At 45.5% G+C, this 17,741-nt stretch overlaps 1 protein-coding gene across 1 annotated transcript in view; it reads left to right on the top strand.

Moving 5' to 3' along the window:
• The window catches only part of RAB1B (RAB1B, member RAS oncogene family), a 243,029-nt gene that overhangs the window by 177,717 nt on the left and 47,571 nt on the right, over positions 1-17,741 (top strand). The gene's annotated exons all lie outside the window — the stretch shown is intronic.

Below are 17,741 nucleotides of genomic sequence, written 5' to 3'. Positions count from 1 at the left end.
TGTGGGGAGGCTGAGGTGTTTGTTGCCAGAACTGGGGATGTGATGTCGCAAATTTCATCTTTGTTGCCCAGCCATGCTTGGGGGCTCTTTGCGATTCCAAAGAAATTGCTTGAGATATAATGGAGTACAACTGTCCTTAGTATGGTGGTCTCCATTGGTCCTGATGGGGCTGGGAGTGGTCCCCTAGCTGGTGAGACCTTGTTTTTACTTGAGCAGGACTTTGGAAAACTGGTAGCTTTAGCTTTCTTTGCTGCTAATGCCGCTTGTTCGGTTATGTGTAGGCCATTTAAGAACTTCTGCGTTCCGCTCTGTGCTTTCTTTAGCAGGGTTCTATTGTCACAGCTCTTTGGTAAGGCCAAGTTTCTTTTCAACTTTAGCTAGCTTCAACATTGCTGTCCCCGACAGACCTTGTAGATTGATAGTATGCCTCCCCCTCTTCTTGGGGGCGTTTTGATCCGAGGCGTCCTACAAATCCAGAGAACAACCAGAAGTTCTTGTGGCTTCCGTGTTCGGGCCGAAGCCAAGTTGTTCTGTCATGCTTGTCTGATCTTGCTTTGGCTTAGGGGGTAGTACACCCTGCATGTGTAGCGCGGGCCTCTGAAAAGGTGTGAGCCCTGTGCTTAACAGATCTAGTTTTTGATTAATTTCATTCAGGCAGTCAGTGAGCTCTGACTTCTTCCCAGGCATTATCATAGAGGTTGACAAAGGAACTTAACATTCAGAGCTGAAACAGTGGGTGACGTCAGCTTCATTCTATCGTCTACATCTTGCAAAGTGTAATGAAGACGAGAGTCAGAGTTATGAGGATATGTGCTACCATACAAAAGGCTGTCTTGGTGGTCCTGGGTCCTGTTATCCGCATCTATGATTTCTGTTAAGTCTGAAGGCTACGCCCTGACTGAGGCGTTGCATGTCTGTTGGATGACGCTTTGCCCATTTTCCACATTGGCTTAGTTAGCGTCAGCCACATTTGTCAAAATGGTATTCATAAGGTCAGTCATGCTTAAGTCATGGACATGTGTACGGTCAATTGTGGCCGTAGCGCTCATTGCAGGTAGGGCTTTTATTTCCGTGCTAGCGCAGGTTGCTGGAAAAAAAATCTCTAATCCATAGACTTGCTATAGGAGATGTATGTAGGGCATCAGTTCTTCGTTTCGAGCGGGTATGCGGTTTAGGTTCCTTTGCTTGGGGTAGTTCTTCACAATACCCATTCATTTCTGTGTATTCTTCTAATTCAAAGATCTCTTCACCTGGGCCAACTGGTAAATGCAATCTCTTGGTTGCTCTGGGGATTTCCAGCTGGACAAGCGAGAGGCCACCTATGCCGACTGCTATAGAGAGATTTGCTACAACAGTTTGGAGGGTGTCTGTGCCACCTATATTTTTGTTGCATTAACGTCTAAACGGTCTGTTTCACCCTCAGCCTTAATCTGCATTTTCTGGATTCTGAAGCCCAGCCGGATAGCCATGAGCAAAGACATTTTTATGTATGAGTACTAGATGCTTTTTCTTGGGTAAGCTTTATGGGCTAGGAAGAAAGTCAGTGAGTTGAGGCGAGAGGAATGCCACGTACGAGTAAATGGATCAGAAGTAATGCTGAATTCTCCCAGGCTGCCAGTCTGCCGTTGACTGCCTCTGACCGCAATCACCTCAGCAATTCCCTCTGTGAGGTAGACTAGGTTTTGTGCCTTCAGACCTCCCACAGGAGTAGAGCGTAGAAAGACTTGCAATTCACGGACATGGTATATAATATGACATTTATAACGCACCTATACACCAGTGTTTCAAGGCGCGACGCGGCAAGGGAGGGGGAACAGAGGTACGACAGCGATCCTATTAGGCGAAGTGTCATTCACATCGTGCAAGTGCAGAGGAAGGAGAAGTGCTCAGTGGGAGGGGGGGTGGGGAAAGTTCAGTACAAGGGGTAATTGAATACATACAGTAAGAGAAGTAGGGTCAGATGGTGGCAAGGGTAAGTGCAGACATCAGGTGTCAAGTGCCGGTGGGGGACTGTAGGGATACAGAAACAGTCAGTCCCCAAGTGCAGGGGTTGCCGGGGAGGCAGTGCAGCTGTGTAACTGGCAGGGGAGGGCGCCTGGGATCAGAGGGTGGCCAGGTTACCAGTACAGTTTCAGCCAGGAATTCAGCAGGGTAGAGGAGAGAAAGCAGAAGCAAAGAGGAAGGTTTTCAGGTGTTTCCGGATATGGTTCTCAAGTTCCAGAGGGAGGCCCCAGCCGAAGGAAGAGATCTACCACCAACTCGTTGGTTGGAGAAGCGACTGACCCTGAGGGAGTTGGAGGCAGATGAGCGAAGAGCTTGAGAAGGAAGATCTTTACGAAGAGAGCTGAAGGTATTGAGACACCAGGTCCCGGAAGGCCTTGTGGACAACGCAGAGGGTTTTGAACTTAATCCTTGCAGCCACTGGGTGCCAGTGCAGAGATTTCAGTCCTGGAGAGATACGATCCCTGAGCTTGAGGCCAAGGACAAGTCTTGCAGTCCTTTTCTGGATGAGTTGCAGAGGGCGGAGAGTAGAAGCTGGCAGATTTAGAAAGAGGCTGTTGGAATAATCCAGCCTAGAGAGCACCAGAGCTCTGGAGACGGTGAACTTCTGGGGGAAGGAGAGGAAAGGAAGAATACCTCTGAGGAGGTGCAGCTGGTAATGTGACTTCTTGGAGACGTCAGAAGGAGAGTGTGGAATCTAAGATGACCCCAAGGTTTTTAGCCTCGCAGGTGGGAGCAGGAAGAGGGCCAAGAGAGACCGGCCAGAGAGTGACGGGAAAGGAGGGAGCAGGTGTGCCGATGAGATGAATCTGTCTTACTGGCATTAAGAGATCATTGGCGGCACACCACTCCTGGATAGCAGACAGTCCGAGATAAGAGACGGATAAGCGGTGGCCAAAGGAAGCCTGATAATGAGCGTAGTGTCATCCGCAAAGCACTGAAAGTTGGGGTAGAGTGTGTCAATGCGGTGGGCAAGAAGTGCCAAGTATTGTATTGGTTGCACAGCCAGGGAGAGAGGTTATACCACTAGGGGACACCACAGGTAGTGATAAAGATTGAGAGGAAGGACCCAAGTTGGACCTGGGAGGGTCGATCAGAGAGGAAAGAAGTCAACCATGCCAGGGCCTGACTGGTGATGCCCAGGTTATCACGGTTGAGCAGGATAGCATAGTTGACCGTGTCAAAGGCAGAAGAGAGATCAAGTAAGATGAGGACACGGGATGTTGGAATCAAGGTTTGAGAGCAGGTCTTCACAGATAATCAGGAGAGCAGTTTTCGTGCTTCTGGTTGCTCTCAAGCCAGACTGATGGTCTTGAAGACAACCAACCGATTCAGTGTGACGTTTAAGCTGGGAGATGTCCAGCTTTTCCAGGAGTTTGCCCAGGAAGGGAGTGAATGAGATTGGGCGATAGTTAGCCGGGCAGGACGGGTCAGCAGAGGGTTTAAGAAGTGGATGCACAAAGGGGTGCTTCAGGCGGGAAGGGAAGACTCCAGTGGCAAAGGAGTGGTTGCAGAAATCGGCTAGGGCAGGAGCCAGGGAGTCAATCTGTCCATGATGGTTTTGGAGGAACAGGGGTGAACCTGATGAGACTTTCATAGATCGGACTTGTCTAGAAACCTCGTTTGGGGGAAAGGCAGAGAAGGAGAGAGGAGAGGTGGCTGAAGAGGGGCCAGAAGAAGAGCAGGGACTAGAGGGGGAGAGGAAGAGTGAGATGACAGGATGTCCCGAGTTTTAGAGATGAAGTGAGACGCCAGAGCTGTGCAGAGGTCCTGGGAAGGGACAGGAGAGGTAGACTGCAGCAGGGTTGACCAGTTCCTTGGAGAATTTAAAGAGTTTGGCTGAGTTGTTAGATGCCGTAGAGACGCAGGCTTGGATATGAGCTCTCTTCTTAGTGCGGACAGAGAGCCGGTATTGCTTTTGGAGCAAGCCGCAGGCCAGTTTGTCAGGGGATGTACCAGAGGCATGCCATTTCCACTCGGCCACCCTGCACTCCGCTCAGCTACCCTGTACTTGCGTTTGAGGGTGACCAGGTCAGAGTCGTACCAGGAATTGCACTTGGCTTTGGGCTTCAAGCAGAGCCTTGTGACAGGGGCCAGAACATCGAGAGTATCGGATATATCTGAGTGGGGCATGAAAAGGGCTGTGTCAGGGTGGGAGTCAGCCAAAGGGGAAGGAGGGTGTGGGGGCGAGAAAGTGGCGGCGAAAGCCTCAACTGACACATGCTTCATGGGTCGGATAACCGAAATGGTGGGTGGCAGTGCTGGAATTGGCTTAGCCTGGGGGGGAAGAGAGGGTGAGCTGGGAGGAAAGGAGAAAGGGATTGCTCCAGGAGAGAGGAGAGAGGAGAGAGGAGAGAGGAGTGATGAGATGGATAGAAATCGCTCTGACTGCAATCACCTCAGCAATCAGATCTGCTTTCTCTCCAAGTGATACGCTTGGAGAGCTCACTCTACTCTGGGCACAGAGTCTACCATAGCATTCATTACAAATGTTTCTCTATATTCCATTTGCAAAGCAGCAACCTGGCGTTCTGTTCTCACTTTTGCCCACCACTACTGCTTAGACACACACACACTAAGTCTGATTCTCAGGTGGGAAAATTGGTGCTAGTACATCTCTTTGCTACTGTTCTTTCACACATCCCACTCCTATCTCGTGCACTGCTCGATAGTCTATGCACAGAATCTAAGTGATTTTACTGAACCCAAAGGTTTTATTTTTTTTTTTATTTCCTGCATATATATATATGTGGGGGGGGACCTCCCCCCAACACAGCCCACCCACCTTACCGCTATACATTATCTATATAATTTAACTATATAAAAAATTGGGGGTTGAACTTTTGGGGTTAGGTAAAATTGTTCTCAAGCCTATGCACCTCATGGGATTCTAAGCAGATTCACAATCGGAAGACTTGCATTAATCACCGTAATCATATTTCTGATGATTGTAGCTACTTAAATTAACATGTGCCCACCCTTCCTCCCCTCTTGGAGTAGAAGAAACCTAGACCTCTTAGATTTTTGGTACACTACAAGTCACGTTGGGGATAGTGTTAGACACTCCCATTGTACCAGAAAGGATTTTGGAGTGAGAGTATTTTATTCACAATTTTTAGAATTGTAGCGTAAATAAAACTTTAAGAGAAAAAATGAGTTTCCTCCTTCGCAAGAGAGTAGTGCCCGACAACTATCCAATTTGTGCGTAAAATGAAAACTTTGTTAAAAAACTGTTAGGGAGAATTCTAATTTCTGTGCGAATTCCCTTCAATAGAGACCCCCAGCTCATTTGCTGGACTTTAGGACTTTTTCATTTGAACCCTGGAGTAATTGAGCCCTTTTTCTCACTCTCTCTCGTGTGTTTTGATATTTGGATTTTTATATTTCCTTTGTTTTTGGAGTCTGACAAACTCCATAAGCATCTACTTTTGTATGGTGACACACATCACCTTCAGTGCAGTGTCACAGAGAAATCCTTTAGATGTCTCTTAAGGTTTAAAGACCATTTCTTGGGTAAACTGCAGTTCTCAAGAATAGGAGTGAAATTGACTTTACTTTTCTCTTTGTAGGTCCAGCACATCCAGTCTTATGTGGAGTGCTGCGGGGGGGGGGGGGTTACTTAGTAGCCTCTTTTCCTACTTACTCTTGGATCATTTTTTGTTACCCTCACAACATTTAATGGGTGGTGGCAGTGGTTTCATTTTCCTACCATTGTGCTTTTCTACTGCAGGCTAAATCCTCGGCTGCAGTATAGCACTCATGGGTGACCATTTTGTCAAAAAGGCCCAGTCTTCTTTTTTTGCCATTTTCTGTTTGTGAGGTCTTTCTTGGGTTTTACTCTGCGTGCCAAACTAGGTTTGACTCCTTTGTTTGTTTTGCCTTTGGCGGGCTTCAGTACTGAAACCCGCCTCTGGCTCCAGTATGTCTGCAAGGGCAGGAAGTGATGGAGGTACCCGACACTCCTGTCCTTTGTCTCCAGGGAAACCTGAATGCACCCATTCCTGATTGGCTGGTTGGCTGTCCATGTAGAACAGCCACCCTGCTGTGAGTGACAGCTAGGCTGTGCATGAATGGGGGAACCCTGCTTAAAAGGCGAGGGTTTTGGGACTGAAGACAGCGTCGACCACTGGGAAGGACATCCTGATGAATGAACCGTGAACGAAGCTGGCTGCATCCTCCTGGACCGTTGAACTGCCTGGTGAAGCCCTGCTGCTGTGCTGAAACTCCTTTTTCTAATCGACGAGAGAAACTCAGGAAGGGACGACTTCTTCCCTTGGGTTAGTGAGACCAATTAACCCTGAGATGAACTTTGCTGGAATACCTTCCCCATCTGGATGTACTTCTTTGATGCTGCAGGAACCGAGTGCCAGGGGTAGAGAAATCTCTAGTCCAGTGCAACGTCTATAAGCTGTCCAAAAGCTCCAGGAGTCTCCCCAGGACCCTCCAGAAGCAGGACGACCAGAGCTCAAGTCACCTCACCAGAGTGCAGGACTCAAGGAGTGAAGGAAGCCTAACTGGTGTCCAAGATCCATGTTGGTGCTATTTACAGAGTGCTGAAACTGCAAAAAAAAGAGCATGTAGCTGCCGCCGACCACCGAATTGCTTCTGCAGGTGTCCTCAGACGTCCTCCCTCTTGTCCCCACGACTGAGGCCCAGGAATACAGGATCTGCAACCAGACAGAAGCCAGCTGGACCACCTTCTTCTAACCAAAGATACTATCCTGACTTGGTATACTTACCTCAGTGTCTGTAGCTTGCTCTTCTCAGTTGAGACTTGCAGTAGCTGCTTTTTGAAGAGTTGATTTTAGCTCTAAACTTTCACAAGTATAACAGCTTGTGACCGTACAGTGATATTTCTTCAAGAAACTCTCTAACTTTGTTTATTTATTTGTATGGCGCACCAAACCCGAAGGTAACTGGACGCAATCGGTACAAGTAGGCTTTAGGCTTAGGTTACAGAAATTAAGTCACAATATTGCAGGGTACAGTGTTAAAGATATTAACAGTTACAAAATGTGCAGGATAAGTAGGTAACAAGTGATGTAAGGGGAGCAAGCAGTAAGATAAGTATATGGAGTCATCAGTGTAAGTAGACGTTAAGGATAGATACTATGGCATGTGCTTAGATTAGCACGTTGTTTTAGTGTGAAGTCCTAGGGTGAGCGTCGTTAGTTGTGATCCATTTCTGAATGTTTTGTCGGAAGCTGAGGTAGATTTGATCAGCGCGGAGTGGGGGCGGGAGGGAGTTCCACGTTTGTGCTGCCATAACTGGGAAGCTTCTACCGCCAGATTTGGTTACATTGAATTGTGGTACAGTTAGGCAGCATGAGTTGGCAGTCCTGGTCGGGCGATTAGTTGTTTTCCTGACTATCCGGTTGGTGAGGTAACGTATGGCGGCGTTGTTCAGGCATTTGAGTCAAGGCTGTTTGAAGCAAGATTCTGTCCTTGATTGTGAGCCAGTGGTTTTGCTTTAAGCTCAGATATGTGATCTTTGTTTAGGATGTTTAGTGCTGTTCTTAAGGCATTATTCTGTAGCGTTTGGATCTTATTTAGGATGTACTTGTTAGCTCCAAGGTAGAGGGTATTGCAGTAGTCCAGTCTTGAGAGTATGAGTGCGTTTGCTAGGGTGATACAGCTGGATGAGGATAGGTATGGCCTACAGGCCCTGATTAATTTACAAGTATATGCTGATGTGTAAACCAATGAGTTGACTTGTTTGCTCATGGTTAGTGTGGAGTCAAGGTAACATCCTAGAGTTTTTACTTCCTTTAAAACCTTGATGGTATTGCCATCAATGTTGAAGGAGGAGTAATCAGTGTTTGTTGAGGTTGGCTGTGGTTCCTAGTATAAGAAGTTCAGTCTTGTCGCTCAGCCGTGTCGCTGAGGTAATTGCCCGAAAGGGGTATGAGGATCTGGGTGTTTGCATAGTTGGTGTAGGTGACACCCAGATTATCCAATTTATCAAACAGCGGCTTCGTGAAGATGTTGTACATGGTGGGCGAGACACATGAGCCTTGTGGAACACTGCACATTATAGGGATTGGGTCTGCTGAATCTGAAAGGGAAAAGACTTGCATAGTTCTATTGGTGAGGAATGATTGGACCCATGCTATTGAGTCCTTCAAGAGGTGAGCTGCTGAGGCAAAGTGTTTACATAGAACTTCATGGCCCACCAAGTCAAAGTTGGCTGACGAGTCGAGGAGGAGTAGCATGGAAGTTTTCCCTTTGTACACGAGTTCCTCAATTTGAGTCTTTAGTTCAATTACTGCAGTTTCAGTGCCGTGTTGCGGCCTGAAACCTGATTGGTGGGGGCCTAGAAGGTGATTTGTTTCGAAGTATTGTATCTGAAGGTATGGTACTCTATCAAGTATCTTCACAAGGAACAGCGCCGTCGTGACGGGCCTGTAATTGGTTGGAATGGATGCGTCTAAGGTTTGTTTTTTAAGTAGCGGTAGGACCCGAGATTCTTTCAGGTTGCTTGGAACAGTATTAGTTGAAAATGACACTTGAATGAGTCTGGAGATAAATGGTGCCAGGTCTCTGGCTGCGTCTTTGATTAATTGTGCTGGACAATTATCTCCCTGGCATCTTGATGGTTTCAGCAAGGAGATGATTTTCTCCACTTCAAGGATGGAAACTTTAGAGAATTTAAATTGATCTGGTTTGAACCGAACATGAGTCACACAATAAAGTTAACAGAAAAAGGATTTGCAGATGGATTATAAGGATGACCCAAAGAAGCTGCAACAAAGAGGATGCCATCCTAAATAGAAGATACGTCCTATCTATATTTCATCAAACTGACAAACTGCAGACATCAGAATTGTGGAACCATGGCACAATCGAAACAGGGCAGTTGCATTGCTCCACATGGACTCGCTTATGGTGTACAAAAAGATCCAAAAGCACACACATGACATTTACAATTGCGGATATCACATCGAAGACGCATCGTTGCAACAAGATCACAAGTACGCAGAAGCTGGCTCAACAAGGCCGGAAGGAGTCACCAGGTCCAGTCACAGAAAATCAGATCACAAAGAGCATGCCAAAAAAGTCTCGGAACAAAACCCACAGAAAGCCTGTGACATAATAAGAAAGAGTACCCATGCTCAAAGTCAGCACAGATCACTTAATGTAAGAAGCACTGATGAGCATCACACAACAAATAATGGGCCAGCAAGTGGCAAATCAGGTGAGGAAAGTCAAGAGATCAAACAGCGACAGACAAACAAATCCCCAAGAGCAATGAAAAGAACACGCATGCAAACAGTAGCTACCATCACGACGCCACAACACAAAAGAGAAACAACTCGTAGCAGTAAACCAGGATCATGGGCCTGGTTACCAAAAGCACTCACGTCACATCGCATGACATAGCCATGCACGCAGGTTGAGACAGCGACTAGCAACCCGTCTGAGGAACGAGACAATGAACTTGCACTGTGCTCCTGGAATACGAGAGGTCATTCACACGTAACGGTATTAGGAGGCCCAAATCTCAGAGAATTTGATATCCGTCTCCAGGAGACGTGGCTCCAGCAAGTACCAACGATGGAAGGCTATCAGATTTGTCTAGCACCAGCAGCAAGCGGGCGCAAAGGGCGACCAACCTCAGGACTGATGATAGCATGCCGTAACGGATCCGGAGCATCAATAGTAAAAACCATAACCGCAAACCAATCAATTCTAGCAGTATTAATCGCCTGGCAAAACGAAACCAATCTTGAAATAGAACAGAGACAAGCTGTCATTGTCAATTCATACTGGAATCCGGCAATGCTAATCGGAAGAAAATGTATCTGTCTATGCGAGGAGGCAATTGAAGCAGCCTCAACCGAGTATCATATGACAACCATCCTGGTGTGCGGAGATCTAAATGCCACATGCAAGGTTGCAAAGAGCACAACAGTCCATCAAGCATCCGTACAACGAGGCATCGAATGGCTAAAGTTTGCTGACTCGCGGAGGCATTTCCTAAAGCTAACAGAATACCAACATGGGAGCGTTCATCTTCTGCTTCAACAATTGACTACATCTTTGTTTCCCAGCCGCTACTGCATACCATCAAATCTTTTAACGTACGGCGCACGTCAACCAGTGATCACAATTTACTTGAAACTTCATGGCAATTAAAAACTAAACAAATAATGCAATTTACTACACAAATTGAGGCAAATGCACAGGGCACAAGGTTAAGAATAAGTGCCGCAGACATCATCAATGTGACGGCAAAGTATCAGGCAGCCACACACTCAGAATCAGGGAATGTCATCGATTATCAACGTTTACTGATCCCGTACATGCGTCAAAAACAAGGGCAGGGGTGTATAACAAGGAAAACCACGAAAAACACGTACAATAAAGAGTTAACCGACAAAAGGCGTGCCTACAGACGAGAGCTACGTGCAGCTCGCAAGCAGTCGATCATAGATGGGTCTGAAGTAATAAAAGGCATTAAAAACAGGTACAAAGGGTAAGATTTCACCGACACAAACTAATTCAGGCCGATGCTGAACAAATAACCAAAGCACTCATCAAGAACAAAACCCGAGACTTCTGGTCGCTAATAAGAGATGCGGACACGTCGTTAGACAATCAAATTCTGAACAACATCTGTCAACGGACCTGGGAAATCCATTTTAAAACAGTATTTTAATCAGCGCTATCAATAACCTTGGAGGAACAGCAAAATGCTGAAGCAAAATGGGGTAAGCTTGAAAAAGAAGAGGACATCCTGGACACTATTAAGAAATTAAAAAACTCACGAGCTCCGGGACCAGACGGGATCACCAACGCAGAATTAAAAAACCACCCAGCAGAATGGGCCAGATTGCTGAGTGCCATATTTGCCCGATGCACTCAAACAAGATCCATCCCACAATCGTGGACAAAAGCCATCATAGTCCCGATCTATAAGAAAGGCAGTCTAACGGACCCGGCTAATTTCCACCCGATGGCACTACTTGACGTGATGGGCAAAGTATATGCTCATTACTAATGGCCAAATTCCAAGTCTGGGCAGCTTCAACTGAATGTAACGATGACTTTCAAGCTGGGTTTAAGAAAAATGCAGGCACCACATGCAACATCTTGGCGTGTAGCATGCTAAAAGCCAGAACCCTGCAAAATAAACAACAACTGTATATAGTCTATATAGACTTTACACAAGCTTTCGATCGTGTAGAAAGACCCCTATTATGGAACTAGTTAAAAACTTGGAACTGTCCCGAAGAATTGCTAGCTCCAATCCAAGCGCTGCACTGCAACACCTCCATGCAAGTGCGACTTAGTCGAGCAGGCGCCCTATCATCAGAAATCAGCAGCTCTCGAGGTGTGAAACAAGGGTGCCCGCTCGCCTCTGCACTGTTCCTCGCATACATTAGAGACCTACAAGAAATAGAGAACACAGCACAGGCTTTCCTGCCGAAATTGGGCACAACACAGATCGGCCACCTTCTATACGCTGATGACTTAACAATATTTGACCAGACAGAGATAAGACTCCAACGTAAACTAAACGCCTTACAAGAATACGCCAGGACTAGCCACCTTGAAATTAACATAAGTAAAACAAAGATCAGGATTCTTCGAAATCACAAAAAAAAAGAAAACAAATTTCAGTGGTGCCTGGGCCACACTAAAATCGAGATTGTCCCAAAGTTCAAATACCTTGGAGTCACCATGGACAGTTCTCAGCAGGAGTCTACCATGGAAGCGGAACTACATGTAAAGATCAAGAACTTGGCGGCCCAAGCTAAAGCCATTGACAACAAATTTGGGAAATTCTCCCTTGTGCCCACTATAAATTTCTACAAGATGAAGGTAGTACCTGCCGTAACATACGGCATGGAAGCAATGCCCACGATTCCCAAACAAATATGGGCCAAGTTGGAAGCATTCTTCTGGCGCAAAGTGCTAAGACTACCCAATTCCACCCCAGGGGTAGCAATCAGACGAGAACTAAGCTTACTATCTCTTGAATGCACAGTGATCTGCAATTCCATCATGCTATATCGAAAATGTAGAATGGCTGACAGTACCAAGATCTTTGCAATGCTAAGATGCGAAATGGACAACAAAAACTGTCATGCTAAAGACCTGGCAAATCGAAAACCAAGCCGTGCTATCTGCTATTACATCAACCGAAGATGACCTCATTGTTAACCCATGCAACATTCTAAGGAAAATAAAAGACGCTGATTGGGCAACAACAATTGATAGTGCGGCGAAACTAAAACTTACCTCTCATCTTCCAATTAATACGTTAAAACGTAACGAGCTGCAAAGTTTCATAAGGCAATTTCCTAGTAGACCGCATCAGAACCTAATTCTGCGAGCACGTCTCAATCTTTGTAAAACAAATGAGATTCTACATATTCGAGGCCAATCCAAAACAAATGGCTGCCGTTTCTGTGAAAACAGGACACAACCATCTAAAGAGACCTTAAGGCACCTACTCATGGTATGCTCTGCCACCACCTCACTCAGACAGCAGTATTTATCGCGGATGGCAGGTTTCGTCATTTTTCCTGAAGAACATACATGATGGTGCAGGCTAATTGGTGGCGAAAAATCAACATGGCAAATAGCAATGGCGAAAATGATAGAATCGATTGATGATAATCTACTCAACACCAACAACTCCATTAGACTACAGAGAGCCATTCTTTGCTGTTGGTAGACTACGAGAATTGGACTCAACAAAATTTACCCATTTTGCGTTGCGTTTTGTACCATGGTCTCGAATATCCTAAGAGCATCTCAAGTTTGCAACTTCGAGAACTGTGAAGGGGAACCTGTATTGTAAAAATCTTATTTTGATTGAACAATAATAAAAAAATAAAAAAAATGGATCTGGTTTGTCAGTCAGCGTCTTGGGAATAGGAGTAGAAGTATTGAGTTCAGGTAGTGAGGATTTCTTGGCAATCTTCTCTTGGAGGAGTACTATTTTATTAGCTAGTGTTCTGTATGTTAGTATACCACGTTTTGTCTTTAGCAATATTGTCGGCTGGAGGGATGGGGGCCTCCATTACATCATAGTATGATGAATAGCTCCTTTGTGTTAGAGGCTTTAGCGATTCTATCATTATATAAGTCTTTCTTTGTGCTTATTTCTTTTTTATAGTCATCAGAAAATTTGATCAGTTTGGTTTTGTTTTCGTCTGAGGGGGTATGGTGCCATATAATTTGCAATTTTCTTTATTTTTGCCTGCGTGCTTTTAAATGTGGGGAGAATCAGGCATTCAGATTTGCTCGTTATTTACTTTTGCGTAATTTAAGAGGTGCAATTGCATCCAGGGCTTTAGACATGATGTTATAGCTGTCGACTAATATGTTAGGTTAGGAGGAAGACTAGAGTAAATTCAGGGAGGGGAGGATATGTGGCAGTAGTCTGTCAACCGTGACATCTTTTTTGTTCCTGGTAGGTTGAGGAGGGGCTATGACCAAGTTAGTTTATTGCCATCGTAAAGGCAATCAGAGGGTGGTCTGTCCATGGTAGTGGGGTTGATGAATTAATGGATAATTCACAATTTAGGTCAGCCACCCAGTGAAGGGTTCTGCCTTTAACGTGAGTTGGCTGAGTCACTTTTTGGATGAGTCCTTGTTCTAGAAACCTAGTGGTGATAGCCTTAGCGTTTTTGTATGTTGGGCTATTGAAACCAAGGTTTACGTACCCCAGTAGGAGTACCTGTGAGGTTTATTTTGTTTTTAGAGGATACTTGAGATGTCATCCTCAAAGGATCCAATGGGTCCCGGTGGTCAGTACACAAAGTAAATTGTTAGTGTACTAAAGTTAGATATTGGTACTTTAGCTGTAAGAACTTTGCATTAAATTGATGGTGATGGTACTAGTTTAATTGCTAGCTGTGTTGTAGCGATGATGGCGATACCCCCTCTTGTGTCGGGTCTGTCCACCTCATGACTCGGTGACTGCTAGGATGTCAAGGTGGTTTATGGTGATTAGGTCTGCTATATCTATGGCGTATGCTACTAGAGATCTTGCATTTAGTAAGGCTGTGTTGATTTTGGAGAAGTTGTCAAGGTTGCGGATGCTTGTAGGTTTAAGTAGGCTAGATTTGGTTTTAGCGAGTTTCTGTATAGTATGTGAGGCTAATTTATCAGGGTAATGAGGTAGTTTAGCTTTAGAGTAGTTATTGTTGAGGTAGTGATTTGGTAGGAGGCTAGTTTGCGGTACATGGAGACCATGTAGTCTAGCTCGAAGTTTGTTTCTTGCTACAATTGGACACGGTGAGGACCTGATGCTGGCCATGGTCTGAGGTAATGACCCTGCCGTAAGGCAGCTAGTAGCAATGGTCTGTTGTATACTTGTTGTTCTAATGATTGCTAGTAAGAATTGAAGGATAGTCCTCATAGTCATGTTTCCGCACACCACACAGTTTAAGGCACAATAGGCTAAATTTGAGTTTTAAAAATGGGGCACAGGTGGATAAGCTCAATAAGGAGGCGTAAGAGCAACACTATTTGTGTGGGCAGCATGTCTAGTAACAGAATGTGCAGTTTAACCTTAGTTTGCACATATAAAACGATAGAAATCTAGTGCGTTACAGTTTGCAATGCAGGCTGCCGCATATCAACAAGTTATACTACAATGACGGAAGGACACAAGTTAGCACTAGGGGTGGCCGAGGTAGCAGCAACTCGGGGGTAGGAGGAATCCAACAAGATCAGAGATTAAATACAGATTACAGTCTGGACAGCCACAGTTATAAGTCGAGAGTGACGTATGGCAGTATGGACCATGTTGTTCAAAGCAAGAGTGAGGCGGACAGGCCCGTTGTTAGAACTGTTGCAGCATAGGCGGCCAAGGTTAGGGCACGATTGTTCCGAAGATTAGTGTTAATAACAATGAAGGCTAATGTAATTATGGGACTGATACGAACCAGTAGCAAGCAATAGAGTACACAGTGTGGTTACAGCGGTACCGACACATCGGAAGTGGGCAATTTATGATGCAAGCGATAGTTTTTCATTAACTGGTGAGAATTTAACAGAAGAGCTTGATACAAAGCAGTCAAGTACAATCAGATAATGAACAAAGCGCAAGATAATAATAAAAAATAATAATAATTTGGCATTTATATAGCGCTACGAACCCTCAGGTATCTGAGCGCTGCGTATTATTACCCACGGTGTGTGGTGCTCATTTATCGACCTCGGAAGGATGACACGCTGAGTTTGGCGCTGCCGGGATTCGAACCTGCGTTCGCAGGCTCTGCACTAGATGTCAAAGCGAGCGCTCTACTCGCTGTGCCACTTGATGTGTATTTGCCATAGTTAGCGCTGCAGCAAATTACAGGGATTGCATACGTTAAATGCAAAAGCACTTAAGGCATTCCAGTCAGAATACAGTGCAGGTCTAATATATTCGACAGTGTTGGCAACAATATAGGGTGTGCAAAGTACATATAGTAATAGTTTGGATCACGGTATAAATAAAATTGGTCGCATATCCTTGATGGTACAACGGGAAATGGCAAGGCTTACGGCTGAAGCAGAGTGCCGATTGGGTAGCATAGGCAGAGAAGTAGGACCACTTCTTAGATAGTCATGCACAGAAGTGCCTCAGCTCCTTAGACTTTGCTCAAATTGACTTTGGCTGTCCTGGATCCCTGCAAACTGTCCTATTCCGTTTCACTTTGATTCTTTCTGTCCCTCATAGGTGATATTGGTTTTAACTAATATTGTTTGGCGGTTTTTATCTAGCCTTCATTAGAAGATATAAAGTGCTCACATGCTCCGAGAACTTGTTTTAACACTTTTTAATTCCTTTAAGCTTTCCTTTCTGCCCATGTCAGAATTTACAAAGTGCACAAGTGATACATAAATGGCATTACTGTCCTAGTTAGTGAAGTCCCCTCATGGTGTAGGAAGTGTGTATGAAGTATCTACTTGCTTTGTGTTGATTCTAAGAAAGTAATTGAAAGTGTATTTGATTGCTACACATTTTACCCTTCTCGAAGAATGCTAATTTAAAACTGACCGTTTAATACATTATTTTACTAGAAACCTTGAGTGCAAGTGTTATTTGGATACTTGTATTTGTGGATTTCATTGCTACAGCTCACATTTACCCCTCTTGAGATATGCCTGGCTGCTCAGTCACTCTGCCAACTTGTGTAGTACAGGCCTATTCCAATAGGTGGGTTACCTAATACCAAGAGGACAAGGGTTGTGTAGTCTCCCACAGGGTTACATCATTTCTTTATTAACAGTGACAAAACAGCTGTATTTCAAAGTGGTTCTAAATGTACTGCACCTGTGGAAAAACATTTTCCCCACAAAAGAACCTTGTAGATGCATACGACCCAGCTACATATTCATGATACTTGGGCACAAACTCTGTTAAGAGATGCTACATATGCCAGTTACATCCGGTGATTCATAAATGAAGTCCCTCACTCTACCAGTATCACTTCTCTGCCTCTCAGGCCTACCGTTGCTGCCTGGCACTTCCTGCTTAACAGCCATGTTTTTGCTCCATCTCTCCTTGTCTTTGTTACTGTTTCCCCTGTCTCTCACTTTCTTTGCCGTCTGTTTCTCGGTCACTCTTCTCCCATCTCTGCATTCTATTGTTGCTGTTCCCCCTCCTGTATTTCGCCGTTTGTTTATAACTCCTCTTCCTCTCTCATGTCATTACTCTGGCTAGATCTGTTCTTGTTGTGGTTGATACTCCCTTTGTGGTTGATACTTATTTTTTAACGTGCGATCAATTATGCCAGCATTGGCAGTGACTGTGCTAGCTCCGTAGACCGTTCCCACCACTGGTAATCTTCAATTAAGTTTTGTCTGCGAGGTTGGGCCTACCTCATGGCGTAATCCACGAGGAAGAGCCTGTTCAAGGAATGTACCCTTTGTGGACTGAAGAATGTCATCCAGGACTGTGAAATCTGGCAGTCGTTTTCCAAAAAGACATTGAGGGATAGTCCCTGTCGTCTCGTCGCGTGGCTCGTGGACACCAGCGGGGCTCTGCTTCAATACCGAGTCATGCCTCGGCAGGGCAGGACGACCCAGCAAACCACCTCTGGTAAGCGGTCTAGGGCATGAAGTCCAGACCATTAGCAAGAAGAGGCATAAAGACACCTCTAGCGACGAGCCCAGATCCTCGCACAAGGACTGGTCTTCACCAAAGGTCAGTGCCCAAGGCGCGGGAGGAAAGTCAAGGTCCTTTCCCTCACCCCAGGGAGGCGCCGTCTTCTGTCCATGTTGAAATCTAGTGGCCATTCTTCGCCTTCCATGTCAAAACCTGTCTCATGGAAATAGACGACCCAGCCGTTATCGTAGTCTATGAATAAGCATCCCTCCCAGGTAGTCTACCACATAGCCATCGGCACCCCATCAACGAAGCAGTCTACGACCACGACTACTGCGTCTTTGAAGAAAACAACCGTGAGGATCTTGTCGACGGTATCTAAGTCCATGGCTGAAGAGGAGCCTTCCTGGAGCACGGTCTGCAGGCCTGCCATGTGAATTGCCTACTGCCGCTTGAGTGCAGTGATTATTGCTGCTACCTGGTTCAAACATGTCCTGGCAGTCTCCTAACTTCAAAGAACTCATGGTGGTCTGTATTTTGGGCCGTCTGGGTCATCCTTCTTCCAAGGCCCAGTAAGTCTCGCCGGAACAGTCTAGATGGACCCAATCGTTACAACTGTCTGCAACCGCGGACCCCACACCCCCTTCAACTGGTCCAACAAATGAATTGTGTCGAGCGTATATAG

This window comes from Ambystoma mexicanum, chromosome 2p (assembly GCF_040938575.1).
Source record: "Ambystoma mexicanum isolate Mex_15411 chromosome 2p, UKY_AmexF1_1, whole genome shotgun sequence".
Taxonomy (NCBI): domain Eukaryota; kingdom Metazoa; phylum Chordata; class Amphibia; order Caudata; family Ambystomatidae; genus Ambystoma; species Ambystoma mexicanum.
The sequence above is the reverse complement of the archived record's forward strand: the minus strand, read 5'-3'. Positions and strand labels throughout refer to the sequence as shown.